The 19,371-nt window shown below is 42.2% G+C and overlaps 1 long non-coding RNA gene across 1 annotated transcript; it reads left to right on the forward strand.

Moving 5' to 3' along the window:
- The first annotated feature begins 4,776 nt into the window (after positions 1 to 4,776).
- Positions 4,777 to 6,446, forward strand: LOC120638634. The gene is made up of 3 exons (XR_005660396.1): positions 4,777 to 5,109; positions 5,405 to 5,514; positions 6,376 to 6,446. It is a non-coding gene; the product is annotated as an uncharacterized LOC120638634 (long non-coding RNA).
- The last annotated feature ends 12,925 nt before the right edge of the window (positions 6,447 to 19,371 follow it).

The following is a 19,371-nucleotide window of genomic DNA, read 5'->3' on the forward strand; positions in this document are numbered from 1 at the left end:
AAAAGTGAATTCTTAGTCTACATCAGTCCCTGCCTGAAAGGGATCACATTTCCTCTACATTTACCTAGTATGGAATAGTCATCAGATCACTCTCTCCCTCCCAATTTGAATATGGAACTGGGGAAAAAAAATCGCTTTTCTTGCTCAAAAAAAAATCTATGAATATCTGTAGTTTATTTATATTTGACTCTTACAGTTTGGCTGTCAGGGCTCACAGTAATGCACTATTGAGCAATCAAGCCTGTTTTGTTCACAGTAGGGTTTTGTGTGAAGTTTTGACCCTTTTCATTCAGATAAAAAAAGACTGTTTTTCCTGAGGCAAAATAAAATCCAGACGCCTGAGTCAAACACATATAATAACTGTGGTATTTGTTAAGCACTTTTAAAATGGTATTTGTAAGTGCTTACATGTGCCAGGCACTGTACTAAGCACTGGGGTAGACACAAGCTAATCAGGTCCCACATAGGGGTCACAGTCTAAGTAGCAGGGAGAACAGGTCTTGAGTCCCCCTTTTGCAGATGAGGGAACTGAGGCACAGAGAAGTGCAGTGGCTTCTCCAACATCACACAGCAGGCAGGTGGTGGAGCCGAGATTAGAATCAAGTCCTCTAACTCCCAGCCCGGGCTCTTTCCACTAGCCCAGTTGCTTCTCTTGAGAGAGATGAATCAAGGATAATGACAAGGTTATAAGCTTGTGAGACAGGGAGGAGTTCTTCTTCTGGGCATGTTATCTTTGAGGTGTCAGGGAGACATCCAAGAAGAGATGTTCTGAAGGCAGGAGAAAATGCGAGACTGCATAGAAGAATAGAGTTCAGGGCTGGAAGGTAGATTTGAAATCAGACCAGATGGACTGTTAATCTTATGCAAAAGTGTTGTAGTCTTGCCTCCTCAATAGATTATAAATTCCTCAAGAGCAAGGACTCTTCCTGATAGCATTTGCTCTGGTGCTCTGAATTCAAAAAAATACTGTCTGTTATTATTGGCTATGCTTCTATTTCTACTATCCTAGATCATGAACAAAAACTGAGGGATAGTTCTATAGTAAAGCAAAGAATTCTTCTCTGTTGCCATGATTTTCTTTTTGCTACTGATAAATTTCCAAGCAGTTGGTATTTTAGCATTCTGGATGATTGACTACCCAGATTGTCCCTGAGCTGAAGCCTTAAATTCAATACAGAAAGTTCCAAGAACATTGTGTGTTTGGGTTGCCCTTTGTTTTTGATTAGTGATGCACCATCTGGCTCTATTATAATTTTTTCATTTGGAAAAATGGGTAAACAGAATATACTCCTCCAATTCTTTTCCCATCACTTTTGATTTATTTTCTTCCAGGATAATAAGCTCATTGGTCCCAGGAATCACATCATGTTGAAACATTAGAAACCAAGCAGTTGGTTTAAAGCAACTTACCCTCACATTATTTTCCAATGGCAGTTTAACGTTAAAACCAACATTCAAGTCGATCTTTGCATTGGATCGAATGAGAGTTCTCCCTCTCCTTCCTGAATTACAAGACCATTCCGGAATACATCAAAATGCATGAACGCTTTCGGGGGGCCTGACAGGAATCCTGAATTGTGGCCTATTAAGGGTTAATGCCTCTCCCAGAGGGGCCCTGTTCAGCGATTTACAAGTTCTATCATTCACATCAACCGAACCGAAACATAAATTAGTGTTTAGCCTCAAGAGTTCTCATCCCCCCCGAACAAGGGAATATAGTTCATACCCTATATGAGCTTCTGGGGAAGGACAGAATATAATTTCCCAGGCCATTTTCCTCATTGCATTCAGAATACTATTGAACAATCAGTCGATCGATAATGTCTATTGACTGCCTACTGGGGGCAGAGCACTGTACCCAGCTCTTAGGTGAGAATAATATAAGTAAAAGACATCATCTCTCAAGGAATGCACAATCTAATGGAGATGGAGACAAGTTGCTAATGGTATTTACTGAGCCCTCACTTTGTGTGGTGCGCTGAACTAGCCACTTGGGAAGTACATAGTAAAGAAGCGATCCCATCCCTGCACTCAGAGATTTATACTCTAATGGGGAGACAAAAATAAAAATAATTACAACTAGATTGGTCAAAAAACTACTTAATCTCCTATACATGATTGCAGATCCCTGGAAAGGTATGGGTGAGTTAGTTAAGGGAAGGGAATGAAATAAATGAGTGAACAAAGTTTGGTTAAGTCAGGACATTTGGTAAATGATTGTTTTGTGAACGAATTTCTTAATCAGTCAATTAGTAGTATTTATTCAGTGTTTACTCAATGCGATACATGGTACTAAGCCCTTAGGAGAGCACAATAGAGTTAGTAGACACAATTCCTGTCTCCAGAAGTTCACAATCTAGTTTACAATCTAATTTTAAAGCCTGAAATAATCTTCCGAGTTTGAATGAACCTCGGTTATGAATGGAGCTCTGCAAAGAGCCTACTGACTCCATATGTAAGAAAAGAAAAACAGGTAAAAACAAAGTTGGGGGGAAATTCTTGCAGTGTTGCCTTGAAGAATGAAAGTTGGCATCTCTTCAGAGGAGAGCCAAGATGACCTGTCATTCAACCGGGAAGGGAAAAGAAGAAAGGAACTGTAGCTCTTAAATTTCCCCGAGCTGCCGGTGTCAGGCCTTCTTTCTTTGCTTCAGCTGACACAGGATGAGATTACTGGCTTCGTTCCTGAAACCCAACTCCCATGAGCATAGGGCCAGTTAGAAAAACAGTGAAAAGAAAATGGACTATGTTGCTTCTACTAAGAAGAGAGCTTAACAAAAAATGTACTCTGGAAACTAATAATAATATAATAATAATGTTGGTATTTGTTAAGCGCTTACTATGTGCAGAGCACTGTTCTAAGCGCTGGGGGAGATACAGGGTCATCAGGTTGTCCCACGTGAGGCTCACAGTCTTAATCCCCTTTTACAGATGAGGGAACTGAGGCACAGAGAACTGAAGTGACTTGCCCACAGTCACACAGCTGATAAGTGGCAATGCTGGGATTCAAACTCATGACCTCAGACTCCCAAGCCCGTGCTCTTTCCACTGAGCCACGCTGCTATTAGAGAATCGAAGAGAAACTCCTGAGGCAGCTTGGCTCAGTAGAAGCAGCATGGCGTAGTAGACAGAGCACGGGCCTGGGAGTCAGACGGTCATGCGTTCTAATTCTGGCTCCGCCACTTGTCTGCTATGTGACTTTGGGCAAATCAGTTCTCTGGGCCTCAGTTACCTCATCTGTAAAATGGAGATTAAGACTGTGAGCCCCACGAGGGACAACCTGATTATCCTGTATCTACCCCCAGCGCTTCAAAAAGTGCCTGGCACATAGTAAGCACTTAACAGATACCATAATTCTTGTTACTATTAGTAGTAGAAAGGTACTGGGACTGGGAGTTAGGATATCGGGACTCGCTGCCCACTGACATACTGGTATCACCTTGGACAAGTCACAATCCCTCTATGGTTCCGTTTCCTCATCTACAAAATGGAGATAAATCATCTCTTCTCCCTACCCCTCAGATAGCCCAATTTGGACAGAGAGTGTGTCTGATCTCCTGATTATCCTGTATCTACCCAAGTGCTTAGCATAGTGCTTGGCACATAGTAAACACTTAACAGCTCCTTGTGGGCAGGTGTGTGTACCAACTCTTTTTTTCTTCCAAAGCACTTAGTACAGTTCTCTGCCCACAGTAAGCACTTAATAAATACCACTGATTGAGGGATAACCTTTATTTTTAGCCAGTATCTACACAAGTGCTTGGAACAATGATTTTGTGTTTGTTAATCAAATCAATTGATGGTATTTATTGAGTGCTCACCTTAAGTAGAGCTCTGTACTAAAGACTCGGAAGAGTGCAATATAACAGAATTGCTAGATTCTGGTACCCAAGCAAAACAATAGTCTCTGTATTCTCGGATCAATCTTTCCTCCCTCCCTTTGCTGAAAAGCACTAGTGTTGTAAGCTGCAGGTGGGATTTTGTAACCTCACTAACAGTCAATGGGGATGATCTCTGTTCATGAGGGTGTTTGGTTTTCTGTCATCCAATTTACCGAAACCGGAATTAGATGTAGTCTCCTCTTCATCCAGTACAGGTCCCCACCTGAGTATCCGAAACTTGGCCAGTTTCACAGCACACCAGCTCCTCCATGAGCACAGAAGCAAGGGAATTCAAAGGAGATGAAACAGATAATTATTAGTAGCACTGGAAAAAGGTTCTGTGAGAGAAGTTTTTTTGGAAACTAGTTGACAAAATTAAATGTAGGGATTAGTAGACCAGGAAGGCATCTATGAAATCTATTACACTATACTCTCCTAAGCGCTTAGTACAGTGCTCTGCCCACAGTTAAGACACAATAAATACCACCGATAGATTGATTAATTGAGGATTTTGCACACAGAAATGATCCCTGTCCATGAATATTAAACTGCAAGCCCTGGGTGGGACAGGGACTGTATCTGACCCGATTATCTTGTATCTACCACAGCACTTAGTACAGGGTTTGGCACAGAGTAAACATTTAGTAAGTATTTAAACAAGTACAAATGAATGAATTTAGCAAGGGTTTACGATTATTATTGTTATTATTATTATTACTATTTTCATTATTCCACTTGGCTAGAACAGTCAAGTACCTGCAGGTGGATATGCTTTTTGTGGACTATCTGAAGCAGAAATTTTCCCTGCTGTGCGCCTGCCTCCCTCTGACCTCCTCCCCTACTCCCAATGGATGCTCTCTTCAGACTCGGTTGACTTACTAATGCTTTCCTCCATTTTCCAGGTTGGTCGCAAGACTGCCTCCCCCTGCTTCCCGGATGGAACCTACCCCTCATTTCCAGATTATCAGGATCTATAGCTTTGTAATATCCATGGACTATTGGATTATACTTATGCCTTTCAGAAGCAGGTTAGGAAGAGCAAAAGTGAGGGAGAGGATTGCGATTATGTATAAAACAGTTGTGAATTTGAACTAGGGAGCAGGAGAAGAAGTTTGGATATTCCAGGACCCCATAAAGGAAGAGCCAATGAGAGGGTCTTGTCTAGGTGGAACAATCTGGTCGGGGCCCTGGAGTTCGGCAACAGCTGACATCAGCGGCAAATGAGATGAAAGTAGGTAGGAAAAGGCAATTCAATCCCTCAAGTGCTGGTGAGACACAGAGCCACCTGGGGTGGGATAATTGAGCATGTGCACATACACTGATGCACTACGAACCTAACTACAGAAGGATGGGCATTTTCAAACTAAAGCCCAAGACTTATTCCTTGTAGAGCCAAAGAGCAGGGATATCCCCCACGCCCATAAATGAAACAGGGATGTGCCTGTGGTGGTTTAAATGGGCCCCTGTGGGTGAGAAGTATTAACCTCACCGTGATCAGGTTTCTTTCCTCTGAAACATGATTGCAGGGAAATCAATAGCACCAAGAACTGCCTCCATCACATGGAAACAGTGTCATTGCCACTTTGAAGAGCTGAGGACAGATGCTGGCAAGAATACGAAGTGGCACCCTGTAGAGGTACGATTTCCTGATGCACGTTTTCATGTTGGCCCCAATTTCACCAAGATGCTGCTGCAGACTCCAAAAAGCTCACTGCAAAGTGTAGGTAGGCTTAAGGTCCTTTGAAGCTTGCTGTCATGAGGGAACAAGCTCTATTTGCATTTCCTTCAGGGTAGTAATGCCAAATGACTGTCAGTATATCATCGAGACCAATTAAATTATTTTAAAATTCCCTTTGTGACAATAACTGTCAATACTTTGTATATGTATTTTTATCATCAGAAGATTGTTACCAAATCCATCTGTTCCAGCACATTGAAAATATATATTTTCTCCTGTTTTTGCCATTATTTGGTGATTTCTGAATCTCAAATGGGTGCTAAGAGGAATTAAGTGCACATATTTTGCTGGTTATTTCTTTATTGTTGTGCAAACGTTTTTCTTTCTGTTGACTGAAGGTCCATAAGTACCTTAGGGCCAGTGCATTTCACTTAGCTGGTAGTAAGAAATCATTCCTTCCTTTCCAGATTATCTTGGCTCAGACTCCTGCTTTAAATCAGGGAGAATAAATGTAATTTTTGGTGTGACATGATATATTACATTGCTGTGGGGAAAATGCAGGATATATTAATGAAATAAAATATATCTTTTGTTTTGGAGAGGGTCAGGGTTGAGTCCAGTTATTTCGAGATTCATAGTTGGGAACTTTAGAGTTCTTTTCAAAGGCAATTATTTTCTTTACTTTAATTTCCTTAGAGGGGTCAGTCACAGAGACGATTTGGCTCTGGACTTGGGGTTGGGGGTGAGGGGTGAGGAGTGCTCCTTGGTGAAAGTGCTGGGTGATGGAATCAAGTTTTTTAGGTGTGTTTATGTTTATAGTCTATTCTAGATATTTCTATTAAGAATTGGAAGAATAAGACAGATAGAGGCTCATCTCTCTGGAATGGTTCAGGTAAGCAGTGAGATAAGATCCCCCTACCGAGAGCCCAAGAAAGCAGGGCAAGCCTAAAGGAAATGGGGCAGAATTAGTAATAAAAATCAGGCAGCGGGCTTATACGGGTTTGAAAGTTTGTGCCTCTCCTTTTTATGGTTTACATCCCCTCCTGTGTCTCTCAAACTCACCTCCCTCCCCAGCTCCACTTTATCCCAGCTTCCCAGTCTTGGATATCTCCCATCCTTTGTCGATGACTCCCTCGGTCACCCCAATCTCCCTGCCTGAGCACTCGCAGATATAATTCAAAGGTGCATGGGCACTTTGGGAGATTAAAAAAAAAAGTGGTACTTTTGTAAATTTTTGTTTTCCCATCCTATATTTATTCTGAAACTCAGCATGAGAGGTACAGATGTTAGACAAATTACACATTCCTACCGAGAGATAGCGGCAAGGAAGGCTACAGTGGACAACCCAAGCGGAAATGGGATGGGTATTATCTTTCTCGTGAAATGGTCCAGGACTTCGAACTGAACAGCTTCATAGAAAAATAGAAGCTATACTCCTAGATAAGAATCACATTAATAATTCTTTTCCTGTATAGAAAAGGATTTGTTACCCAGCAAGACTGCAGGAAAAGATAACAGCGGCATATTCACCCCGTTCTGGAAAGTTCTTAGGAGGTGGCTAAAGGTTATTTGAATGAGAATGGTTAATATTCATGATGACATCTGAGTGCTTTGTTGCTTGGAAACAGTAATGAGAATATAGAGCCCTCCTGTTTTGATGACACTGGGGCTGCAGCATCAATCTTGCAATCCACAAACCCGAGATCTCAATCGCTTGCAAATATGAAAACTTCTGCCGCTTGGCAGCAGCTCAGAATGGTCACTAATACTTATGTAGACAAGCAGGCTATATTTTCAAACTGATGCTGAGCAGGCTCCCTACAGATCAGCCGAGTGAATATATCTGAAGTAAATCTGCTGTCTGTGGTATGGCCCTGGGACAGGATCTAAGCGGTGGCTAGAGATATACTTGAACGTTTATGTGGGACTGGGAGAGATTTTGTTTGCATCAACCTCTAGAATCATGAAGGACAGAACTTTGAATCCTTCCTTCTTGCAAAGCTGTAGGAATAATTCAGTTAGGTCCCTGAGGGCCAATTTACTGCTGTGGGCTGAACTCTGTTCTTGCATAATAGCTTTCATCAAAGAGCCACAGCAGCTCCAAGGTGCTCATTAACTCTCACAAGCGGGGCCATGCAGCCCACTCTTGGGCCTAAGGCCAATACGCCCACCTTCCTTCTCAGGACTCCTATTCCTCTTTCTCATTATCGCTAAGATTTTGTGAGTGTGACTGAGTTTGAGCTCTACACCTACCCGTGTACACCTCTGTTCCGCTGTCCGCTCACCGCATCCCCATTCTCCTTTTCGCTCTCACACTTCTGTCCCAAGTCACCTATCCCCAGCAATGCCCTCTAACACCTTTCTCCTTCCCGTTTCTACCTCCCGCACTCTCTTCCCGGTATCCCATACTTTATGCCCCATTTAGACGGTGCCTCAGACCCCACTCTATCATAGGCAAGCTCCTCTTCATCCTAGGCTTGTTACTGACTCATTCATTCCTCTTCCTTGCTGATGCTAAAACCTGCCTCACGCCAGGTGATGCTGTTGCTTTCTCCTGAGGTGGCCTCACCTTTTTCTGCTAGAGTTCAATATCTCAGATTGAATTTATCCATCACGGTGACAATCCCATCATATGCAGTGAACCAGATGCCTACAGTCTTGGTAATATTTTGGATCCATCTCTGTCTTTCAACTATCACATTCAGTTTGTTACTAAATCCTTCCTAAAATTCCAAGTCAGTCAATCAGAACCTCCTTCCATTGACTTTAAAACACTTGCTCCCTCCTACCTTACCTCACTGCTTTCCTACTACAACCCAACCTACACACTTCACTTCTCTAATGCCAACCTACTCACTGTACCTTGATCTCATCTACCTCACCACGGGCCTCTTGCTCACATCCTGCCTCTGGCCTGGAACGGTCTCTTTTCATATCTGAGAGATGATCACTCTCCTCACCTTTTAAAACCTTATTAAAAGCACAAGTCCTCCCAAAGACCTCCCCTCACTAATTCATTTCCTCTTCTCCTACTCGCTTCTGTGTCACCCTTGCTTTTCGATTTGTACAGAGGCTACGAGAAGCGGTGTGTCTACGAGAAGCAGTGTGGCTCAGTGGAAAGAGCCGGGCTTGGGAATCCCGGCTCTGCCACTCGTCAGCTGTGTGACTATGGGCAAGTCACGTAACTTCTCTGTGCCTCAGTTCCCTCATCTGGAAAATGGGGATTAAGACTGTAAGCCTCACGTGGGCAACCTGATTACCCTGTGTCTACCCCAGCGCTTAGAACCGTGTTCCACACATAGTAAGTATTTAACAAATACCAACATTATTGTTATTATTATTACTTTATTCATTTCTCTCTTAGCCCCATAGCACTTTCGTACATATCTGTAATTTACTTATTTATATTAATGTCTGCCTCCTCCTCTAGTCTGTAAGCTTGTTATGGGCAGTATATGAACTCTGCTATACTGTACTTGCCCAAGTATTGTGCTCTGCTTGCAGTAAGTGCTCAATAAATACCAGTGACTGATTGATCGATTGATTGATTGGTTTTCACATATACTAATTGAAAGAAAATCCCCAATGACTTTTGTGAATTAGGAAGTTTCACTCTTGAGAATTAGCAGCTACAGCTAATGATAGATACCTTACTATTTACTACTTAAGTAGTAGTATTTCCCCACAAACATCCAGGTTCCTTTTTTAAGACAAATTTTATGCCATAAAAGTTTTATACTGCAGCTGCCTATTTTTCAGTTTGATCATGACATTTGGATTTTAATGTGTCTAATAAGGTTCAAACAGGTGGTTAACTGAAAAGAAGCCTGAAAAATAAGTCAAGAAGAAATACTGTATATTTAGACAAATAGCTGTTACTGTCAGTGTAAGTTGATGACTATAATTAAACCATGATTCCAAGTAACCACTAGAAAAGCGGGGAAAATGTTGTCTGTCCAGAAAAGAGTGTTAGGAATCTTATGTTCTGGGGGTCTTATATGGTATGTTTTCTGGTCCCCTGACACAATGGATTATAACTATGCTCTAAATGTAAATCAGCCGTTAAAACTCATGTTCTGTTCTTTAATCTGCTTGAAAAGATAGCCTTAGTTCTGCAGCCCATTAAACAAATCTCCATTCATCTTGGAGAATATTACTGCTACTGTATCCCGAGAAATGCAGTGTAGCAAGAAAGCATTACAGAAGTGGTAATGTGCTTTTTTTTTTTTCCTTTTGATTTTCTTCATCAAGGGTGAGAAGGCCACGGATACCGTTAGAACACCATATCTCTCCATGACAGCCGGGCATGCAAGTTATGGATCGTCTTTAATAATCACTGCTAAATGACAAAAGCTTCCCAAGGCTCCGGAGTCAGGAGGAGCAGGTCGAGGAGTAGGAACAGAAAAGGGGGATTTGACATGGAGCATTAGGGGAGGTGTCAGGTGGAGGCGGCAGCATTTTTTCAACCCTGCTGCATGATAAAGTTAGGGGAGTCTTCCTCTCTGCCTAGTGATGCTCCTGTTCACTCAACTGCCTATTTTCCTAGGATCTGGGACATGACTACGTCTACCCGTCGGTTAAGTTATCGTGGATGGGTTTCTTTCTGGGTCCCTAATCCCGAACCCCCGACTATACCACTTTTTGGACCAGCTGTGGGCAAACTAAGGCTAATGGGTTGCATCCGGCTGTGAGGTCGTTTAATCTGGCCGTCGAGCTCCATAGCAGTAGCAGAGAGTGGCGGAAGGAAGAGTGAGGCTTGAGCTATTTTCCACTGGTGCTGGGCTGCCCTCATCCTTCCCACCCACGCTCTGTGCCTTTACTTTGCTTTTCAGGTAGCTCATTGACCACAGGCCACTGTCAGAAAGGCATGCCTCACACACATACTTGTCAATCCAGAGGGAAATGTAGAGCTGGGATGAATGTAGAGCTGGAAAACCGATGTTCCAACTGTCCTTGTTATCCTCTAATAACTATATAGGCAGCACACCTCTCCTTACTTCATTCTGATTCCACTAAGCTTTTTGCTGATGGGCATAGCTGGGGAAGCCTGGTTTAGGCATCAAGGGACCAGACCCATCTGGGAACCGGTTTGTTTGGGAAAGAACCAGAGCAATCTGGCTACTGGGAAGGCATGGGCTGAGTGTCAATTAGACCCTTGACTTTGAGACCAGCACTGTGACATTCGGGACACTAAATGCTTCCCGTAAAGCCCTAGATGATTAATATAGCTTCCAGAAGGGCCTAATTTATCCACAAGCTTTTTCCTGGGGAAGCTCTGGCTCATTATGGGTTCTTGGGTTAAAAAGTGTGAATGATTTTTAAAGGGCTTTAAATCCCGTTTTCCTTCTACCGGAGACTCAAGGAAAGAGTCCCATCTCATTACCAAGGATTCTTAATCATTAAGGAGGGAGATGGAAAGTTAGTAAACAGCAAGGGCCTCTGGACAGAGCCAGTAAAAAAACAAAACAAAACTATTTAAAATAGGAATTTTTATTGGTAACTAATTGAAGAATCAGTACTGAGCTCTCATCGTTAGACATGACTGGTAGGTTAAATACATCATAAAATGTAGGGGAATTATTTTCAACAGTTTGTTTTCAATTCTGTGAGCGTTTTCTTTTAATGCTCAGTTATTTCTTATTCCCCATTTTTTCCCCCTTTTTCCTACCCAATAATTATAAAAATCTTTGTTTTAAAAATGTCATAACTCAAATGTCACGAAGGATGCTACGGAAGGGAATGACAGTTACATTTTGATTTATACTGGAAGTCTGGGAATTTGTATGATCAGACAGTACCCAAATTGAATTTTGTTTAGTGTAGCCTTGTGATTTTTGAAGTCTTGAACCAAGCTCTGCTCTTCTTCAGAACTACTCTTTGCTCTACATAGCACATATTCTATCTAACTGGCTGTCATTTTCTGTCCCGTTTAACTTTTCATTTCAAAGTAGGTCGAGGTTAATTGTGATATTTGTTAGGCTCTTACTATGTGCCAAATTCTTTGCCAAATAGTGTTGGCGTAGATACAAAGTAATCAAATCAGACACAGTCCCTGTCCCACACAGACAGGGTAAGTCTAAGTAGGAGAAGAACAGGTATTGAATTCCTATTTTACAGATGATTGAGTCTGAATTAGCAATATAAGAATGGCAGTATGCAGATATTAGGGCTGCTGTATTCCTAACATTGTATAAGCCCCTAATTCCTGGCCTTCTCGTCCCTCTACAAATATGACAAGTGGGGAACAGGTAGAATCCAGCCGTTGCCTTTGACTAATGCCCGAGAGTGAAGTCACTAGAAAGCTATGTCTATCTCAAGGGTAATTAAGCTTCCGTGAGCTTGGTGGTCTCCTGGAGAATGAGCAGAGCACGGGGACACATCTTCCTGGCTGGGGTGGGGAGAGTGAGGCTGGGAGCTGTCTTCTGCTTTAAGGGATACTCTCGGGAGAGAACATCAGGGCTCTGTTCATCCCAGAGTGAGTGGGCCAGCATTTCTCCAGAGTACAAGGGACTAGTGTCTTGTCAGTGAGTGATTTCTTGATCCTCCCAGGTCTACTGCAAATGATGCATCCCTACCTATGCATTATTTCAGGGGAGTAAGCTTGTTGTGGGCAGGGATTGTGTCTTCTTATTGTTATGCTGAGAAACAGCATGGCTTAATGGATAAAGCAAGGGCCTGGGAGTCAGAAGGCATGGGTTCTAATCCCAGCTCTGCCACTTGTCTGCTGTGTGACCTTGGGCAAATCATTGAACTTCTCTGTGCCTCAGTCATCTCATCTGTAAAATGAGGATTAAGACTGTGAGCCCCACATGGGACAGGGACCGTGTCCAACCCGATTTGATTGTATCTACCCCAGCGCTTAGCACAGTGCCTTGCACATAGTAAGCACTTAATAAATACCATAATAATAATTATTATATCATACTCTTCCAAGTGCTTAACAGAGTGTTCTGCACACAGTAAGTGCTCAAAAACTATGAATAAACGAATGAATGAATGGGAGAATGGGAAAAATCTACTTATTCACCACACCCGAGGAATATGGATTTTCTTAAGGAGGAATTCTAACCCGCTGCCAAGATAGACTGCAAGCTCCTTGTGGGCAGAAAACGTCTACCAAATTTGTTATATTGCACTTTCCCAAGCACTTAAGTACTCATCACGCAGTAAACACTCGGTAAATTTGACTGATCAAAGATAGACCTGCTTCCACATGCTTTGCTCTACTTCTCCTTATAAAGTCTATTCTTCCAAGGGCCAAGTATTCAGGGTTTGGACAGTAATAGTGCCTACATTTAAGAAAGAGCCACGGAGGAAATGACAATGTCTTTAGGAAGTTAGATTCTCACCCGAAGATGTGTATGAGTAACCTCCCTTTAAAGTGGTCCCTGAGAGCAGGAATCTGAAATTTTATCAACCTGTTGTTAGGCTTTCCCACTGCAGACCTAGCCACTATGGATACTTTTTCTAAAGACCAGAATGCCCATCGTCTTAAAATGAACCTCAGTCAGCAAAATGCAGACGGGCATAAGAAACTAATTATGTATTTGTAAACTCCTTGTTTATCAATATTAATAACGAAAAAGGGGAGGATTGAGATAAATCACGAAACTTGTATATCTGATGCATTATATATATTGCGCATTCATTTTTTATAAATAAAACGCAAACATTCTAGGACAATTAGATGATACGTGAATATTAGGATCTCATCAATCTAATGTGAGCACTCCAGTTAGTTCTCTAGATTATGATATTTGGGGCATCGTTTAAAATTCATCGCAGTGACATTCGAGGATTCTCTAAAAATGGGCCACTAGAGGGAGAAAAGGATGCATATTTGTTGTGAGGCGCATATTCCGGGATAATGAGTTTCTCTCTATGCAATCACAGCAAGTATGAACTGTGCGGTTTGTGTGTGTGTGTGTGTGTGTGTGTGATTGCACTGTAATTTTATCTTACCGTTGCTCATCCAGGCTGCAAATCAAAGTGAAACTGTATGAATCACAACCTGGTAGTCTTATTAAAAGCATATTGTTTGGCTGCGGATGAGTAACTACAGCAAGCCCAAATATACTTTTATCCAGTTCAAAGTTCATATTTTTAGTGGTTTTTATAATGTTTTCATTTAGACCCAAGCGAAAGTAGAAGCAGCAGATACCCTGGCTACGAAGGGATTACGCGGATGGCTTCGGAGCCAGAGGTCATGGGTTCAAATTCCGACTCTACCACCTGTCAGCTGTGTGACCGTGGGCAAGTCACTTAACTTCTCTGTGCCTCAGTTACCTCATCTGTAAAATGAGGATTAACTGTGAGCCTCACGTGGGACAATCTGATGACCCTGTATCTCCCCCAGCGCTTAGAACAGTGCTCAGCACATAGTAAGCACTTAACAAATACCAACATTATTATTATTATTATTATTATTATTATTATTTGAAAGGGGAAGCAGTATGGTAGAGTGGATAGAGCATGGGCCTGGGAGTCATTAGGTCATGGCTTCTGATCATGGTTCTGCCACTTGTCTGCTGTATGACCTTGGGCAAGTCACTTTACATCTCTGTGCCTCAGATACCTCACCTGTAAAATGGGGATTGAGACTATGAGCCTCATGTGGGAGAGGAACTTTATCCACCCCAGCGCTTAGAACAGTGCCTGGCACATAGCCTTTAACAAATACCGTAATCATTTTTATTATTAAAGGGCCTTATCCACAGCTTTGGGCCTCCAGGACCATCTTTAGGGAGACAAATTCTTCTTGGGGAAATACTCGTTTATTCACAGTGGGGTATGTATTTGCCAAGAGAATCAGTCTGGACAAACTGGGGAGTGAGGGAGGATCTCAATTTAATAGATTGTTCTAGGCTTCTTCCTCCCAATTTTAAAAGAATTGAAAGCGTTACTACAGTAGGCATAGAATTTTATTAAATCCTCCTGTATCTTTTCCATAGGAGTTTGTCATCCAGTACAGCTCTCTCACTGCCCAGATGACAAAGCGACAGCCCTATGACCAATAGAGACAAAACAGGCTGGTGTGGGAAATATGGTCTCTCCAAAAGTGTGGTTAAAATATCTCCACAGTGTGGTGAAGAAAGAAACCCAACTGCTCTGTATCTGGATGTTTGGGGAGAAGTAAAGAATGTGATTACACTCTCATTTTTCACTCTCCAGCAGGGGTAGAAATTAGATGTCAAGCATGAACACTTATTCTTCATTTAGGTCCCTACATGTTTATTTTTAATTTTCATTCTTAACTAAAATTACAGGATTGGGGAGAGGGAAAAGCTGAATACTGTGAGGTTAACAATTCACACTGAAGTGACAAGTGAGCATTCTTCATGTGAAAATCAGGGCCCAACTCTTGGGAGCAAAGTCACCTCTCAGTGTGTGAACATTTCTCCAGTTTACATTAACAAGACAAGCTGGATGGGTGTGTTTAGCTCACATGGGCAGCTGCAATTCTGGGTGAAAAGGGAAAAGATACCCTATAGGTGCTTGGCAATAAACTTAGTGAGCGAGCCGGAGGTAAGAGGAAAGTAAGTGAGGTAAGTAAGGGAGGTAAGTGAGAAGCAGCGTGGCTCAGTGGAAAGAGCACGGGCTTTGGAGTCAGGGCTCATGAGTTCGAATCCCAGCTCTGCCACTTGTCAGCTGTGTGACTGTGGACAAGTCACTTAACTTCTCTGTGCCTCAGTTCCCTCATCTGTAAAATGGGGATGAAGACTGTGAGCCCCACGTGGGACAGCCTGATTCCCCTATGTCTACCCCAGCGCTTAGAACAGTGCTCGGCACATAGTAAGCGCTTAACAAATACCAACATTATTATTATTATTATTAAGAGGGGGAATACGGGCATGGTATTGGAGCAGAGTTAGAAACAAACAAGTATGAAGATTGGTGCGTGCAGTTTGTGAGCTGCTGGTTCCTGCAGCTGTATAGTTTTCAGCAGCTGGGTTTCAGGGGCTTTGGAGTTCATTTATTCAGAGGGAGTAGCTGGCTTGGGGACGGTAATGCATTATTGACCTTTTCACCAGTAGACCACCCTGTTTGAGAAGAATGATCACTTACTGGCTGTTCAAATAGCAGATATAACAGAAGTTACTGTATGCTGGCAAACAGATTCAAAATCTCTTCAAGTCTGTTTTCCACAGCCATTTGTGCTTCTAGGTCACAAGGCACTATGTGCCACCACATCTTCTGAGACCCATCTAATAATGGACTGTGATATTCCTTTTTAATGGTGTGAGAGTGCTCAGTGTTCTGCACACAGTAAGCATTCAATAAATATGACTGTGTGAGAAGCAGTGTACTTTATAATAATGCCTGTATATTCATAATTATATATTAGCACAATGTGATATTCCCTTTTTATAAGTAGCATAGCCATAATTTATTTCTTTATATTAATGTCTGCTCCCCTCCTGACTGTAAACTCCTTGTGGACTGGGAACGTAACTACCCACTCTGTTATTTTGAACTCTCCCAAGTGCTTAGTACAGGGTTCTCCACAGTAAGAGCTAAATACCATCGATTGATTGATTGAAGCAGTGTGGTCTGGTGACAAAGAACACACAATCTTAGGAGTCAGAGGACCTGAGTTCTAATCCTGAATCTGCCGCTTATCTATTGTATGGCCTTGGGCAAGTCATTTGACTGCTCCATGCCTCAGGTTCCTCATCTTTAAAATGGGGATGCAATATCTGTTCTCCCTCCCTCCAACTGTGAGTCCCTTAAGGGACAGGGGGTGAGTCCAATTTGAAAATCTTGATTCACCTCCATTGCTTAGTACAAGGATTGGCACACAGTGCTTAACAAATGCCATTATTATCATTGCAAAATATATTAGGCAATAATATTAGTCAGCACCGTGAAGTGCAACAAAAGCACATGGAAGTAAACTAAAAGGGTGGTAGGATTTGGTTATAGCAACCTTGAAGAGAGTATTTGTCTTCATGCCTCCGTTACTGGAGTAATTTATCTGGACTTGCCTTCCTCCAAACTCTATGCTAGCACAGGGGATTCCTGTTCTTCAACCCTAGAGGGGCATCAGTTTCTTATCTCCTAATCTATCAATCAGTCATATTTATTGAGCACTTACTCTATACTGACCACTGTAATAAGCGCTTGGGAGAGTTAATAGACATTCCTTCCCTCCAGGATCTTACAATCTAGTGTGGGAGACAGGCACTAAAATGAATTACAGGAAGGGGGAAGCAGCAGCATTTAAAGATATGTATATAAGTGCTGCAATTGGGATGGAAAGCGCTGGCAAGAGAAAAATGCATTACAACCTAGGGGAAGCTTACTGTAATGAGTAACACTATAGCCAAATAGACAGCAAGCTTGTTAGAACCAGGTTCAAACTGTAATGACAGTTTTATTATCCACTATCTAAATATTTCCTAGCCTGGACACATTCTTCTGGAATCTGGGTTTTGAGTGAATATGTATTTGAAAGGCTGCCTTCAGGGTCTCAGTTTAGTAATGAAGTACCACCATCAGTCTTGAATCTTTCCAAGGTGTTTGGAGTCATTTCGCATGCTCCATAAAGCTACTGGCCCATTTCTTTATAGAATTATGGAAGTGGAAAAGACTTCAAGAAATCATCTGGTCGTCATCATCATCACATAGTATTTGCTAAAGCATCCACAGGCACCCACTGTTTTACTAAGCACTGAGATTCCCTATCCTTTCAAATCTTACAGAGTAAAATGGGCCAACGCTGATCAACAGTCCTAACAAATGCAAATATACTATGAGCAATGAGACACATAGAAGCAAACAATAATAGAAATCCAAATATTTGCATATACTGAGTTTGAGTCCCCCCTGATTTGAAAGGTGGGACGTTTAGCCCTCTTGGATTAAACAGTTCAATTCCTCAGTATGGTTTGGCTCGCACCAGGCATATTGAATGTTGCCCGCAACCTTAAGGTTGGTAATCCTGTCCTGCCATTTGGTGTTGAATGCGGTCCATAGGTGTGCTGGTGAAATGACTCCAGGAGCAGGATATGGTGTAGATCAAAGTCTCCCCACATTTAGCAGCATGTTGAAGATCACCCCAGCCTCATAGACTTTCAACTTGGTGTGGAGCTCAATTTTCCTTGCCCCCATTCTCTGTCTTAAAGCACCTCCGCCCCTTGTGAGTCTGAAGCCTCGCTTTTTTTCTATCCGGGCATTCCTAGATAGTGTACAGCCTCGGTTGAAGAATTTTATATCAGCATTAAGTGATTCTTACGTACCTACCTAGAAATTATTGATTTATATTAATGTCTGTTTCCCCCTCTAGACTGTAAACTCGTGGGCAGGGAATGTGTCTACCAGCTTTTTTTTTTGTTGGTATTTGTTAAGCGCTTACTATGTGCAGAGCACTGTTCTAAGCGCTGGGGTAGATACAGGCTAATCAGGTTGTCCCACGTGAGGCTCACAGTCTTAATCCCCATTTTTCACATGAGGTAACTGAGGCCCAGAGAAGTGAAGTGACTTGCCCACAGTCACACAGCTGACAAGTGGCAGAGCTGGGATACGAACCCATGCACTCTGATTCCCAAGCCCGTGCTCTTTCCACTGAGCCACGCTGAGTTATATTGCACCCTCCCAACCAAATAGTGCAGTTCTCTGCACACATTAAGCACTCACTAGATACCTCTGATTATGTCTAACCAAAATCTTTCCTGCTTTTTTTAAGCCTCTTTCTTCTTCTGATTCTTGTTAGGTAAGGTGAGAAATTGCTCAGCAGCTTCACCATTAAAATCCTTAATATATATACTTGAAGATGGTTAAGACATCTCTCAGCCATGTTAGATTAAAGGGAATAGAAAGATATCCATCATGAGCTTTGAATTTTTAAGATAGACAGGAACTGTATAAGAACATATTCATCTTTGTTTGGTATGACTTGGCACCGCATTTGTGTGGTAGTCTATTCTAAACTGATTTGGATTGGAAAAAGCATCAATTAAAGAGAGTCCATAAAATGACCTCCTCAGAGTGAAAGGATGCAGGGAGATGGAAGGATCCGCAGGTTCTCACTCACTCATTCTAATTGGCTCTTGTTGGGAAAATATTCCTGTCACTTCCATAGCAACCACAGCAATGATCTTATGGTGATGGAGACCAGCGCACTAGCAGTAAACTCCACCCGTAATGCCTCACGATCAGTCTCAGGCAGGTCAGGGCCTGCTGCCGTCACAGGTTTCCGCTCATTTCCCCTGTTATGAGACGAAGATACCATTAAAAACACTTCACTTTATTAATAAGCTAGGAATCAAAAAACCAGCACCTAGAGTCTTTGAACAGTGACCCTTGTGGCCAGAAAGCATTAATAGGCCTCCCAAAGCACTGAAGAGAAAAGAGCCCATTCATGATTATAAATATATTCACACTGAACTGGTATCTGACAGAAGCTACAGAAGGGCGGGTTTGATTCCCATCCCCCTTGATCCTGAATGCCTTCCGTTTGAAGGAGTCCCTTTTAAAGTCACTGGTAACTCTGTCTGGGAAAAGGATTCACGTACTGGAGAGAAGGATAAAATACAAAAGGAAAAAGAGCATCCATTTTCTCACAAAACCCTCGTAGGAAATAATACAATTAGCCTCCAAATCTTTTTAGCAATCCTCCAGACCATGCTGTTCCTGCCATCCTATCCAGATCTTAGTTCCCTGCTCCTCATTTATGTAAAATTGACTACACAAACCCTTTGATCATTTCCAACCCACTATATTTTTGCTGTTGGGCACCTAACCTTGGTTTTCCTTCTTCATAGTTAGATAATGAACAGGGTTGATCAGACTGAATGCTCTCCCAGCAAGATGTAG

The sequence above is a fragment of the Ornithorhynchus anatinus genome, chromosome 9 (assembly GCF_004115215.2).
Source record: "Ornithorhynchus anatinus isolate Pmale09 chromosome 9, mOrnAna1.pri.v4, whole genome shotgun sequence".
Classification (NCBI taxonomy): Eukaryota; Metazoa; Chordata; class Mammalia; order Monotremata; family Ornithorhynchidae; genus Ornithorhynchus; species Ornithorhynchus anatinus.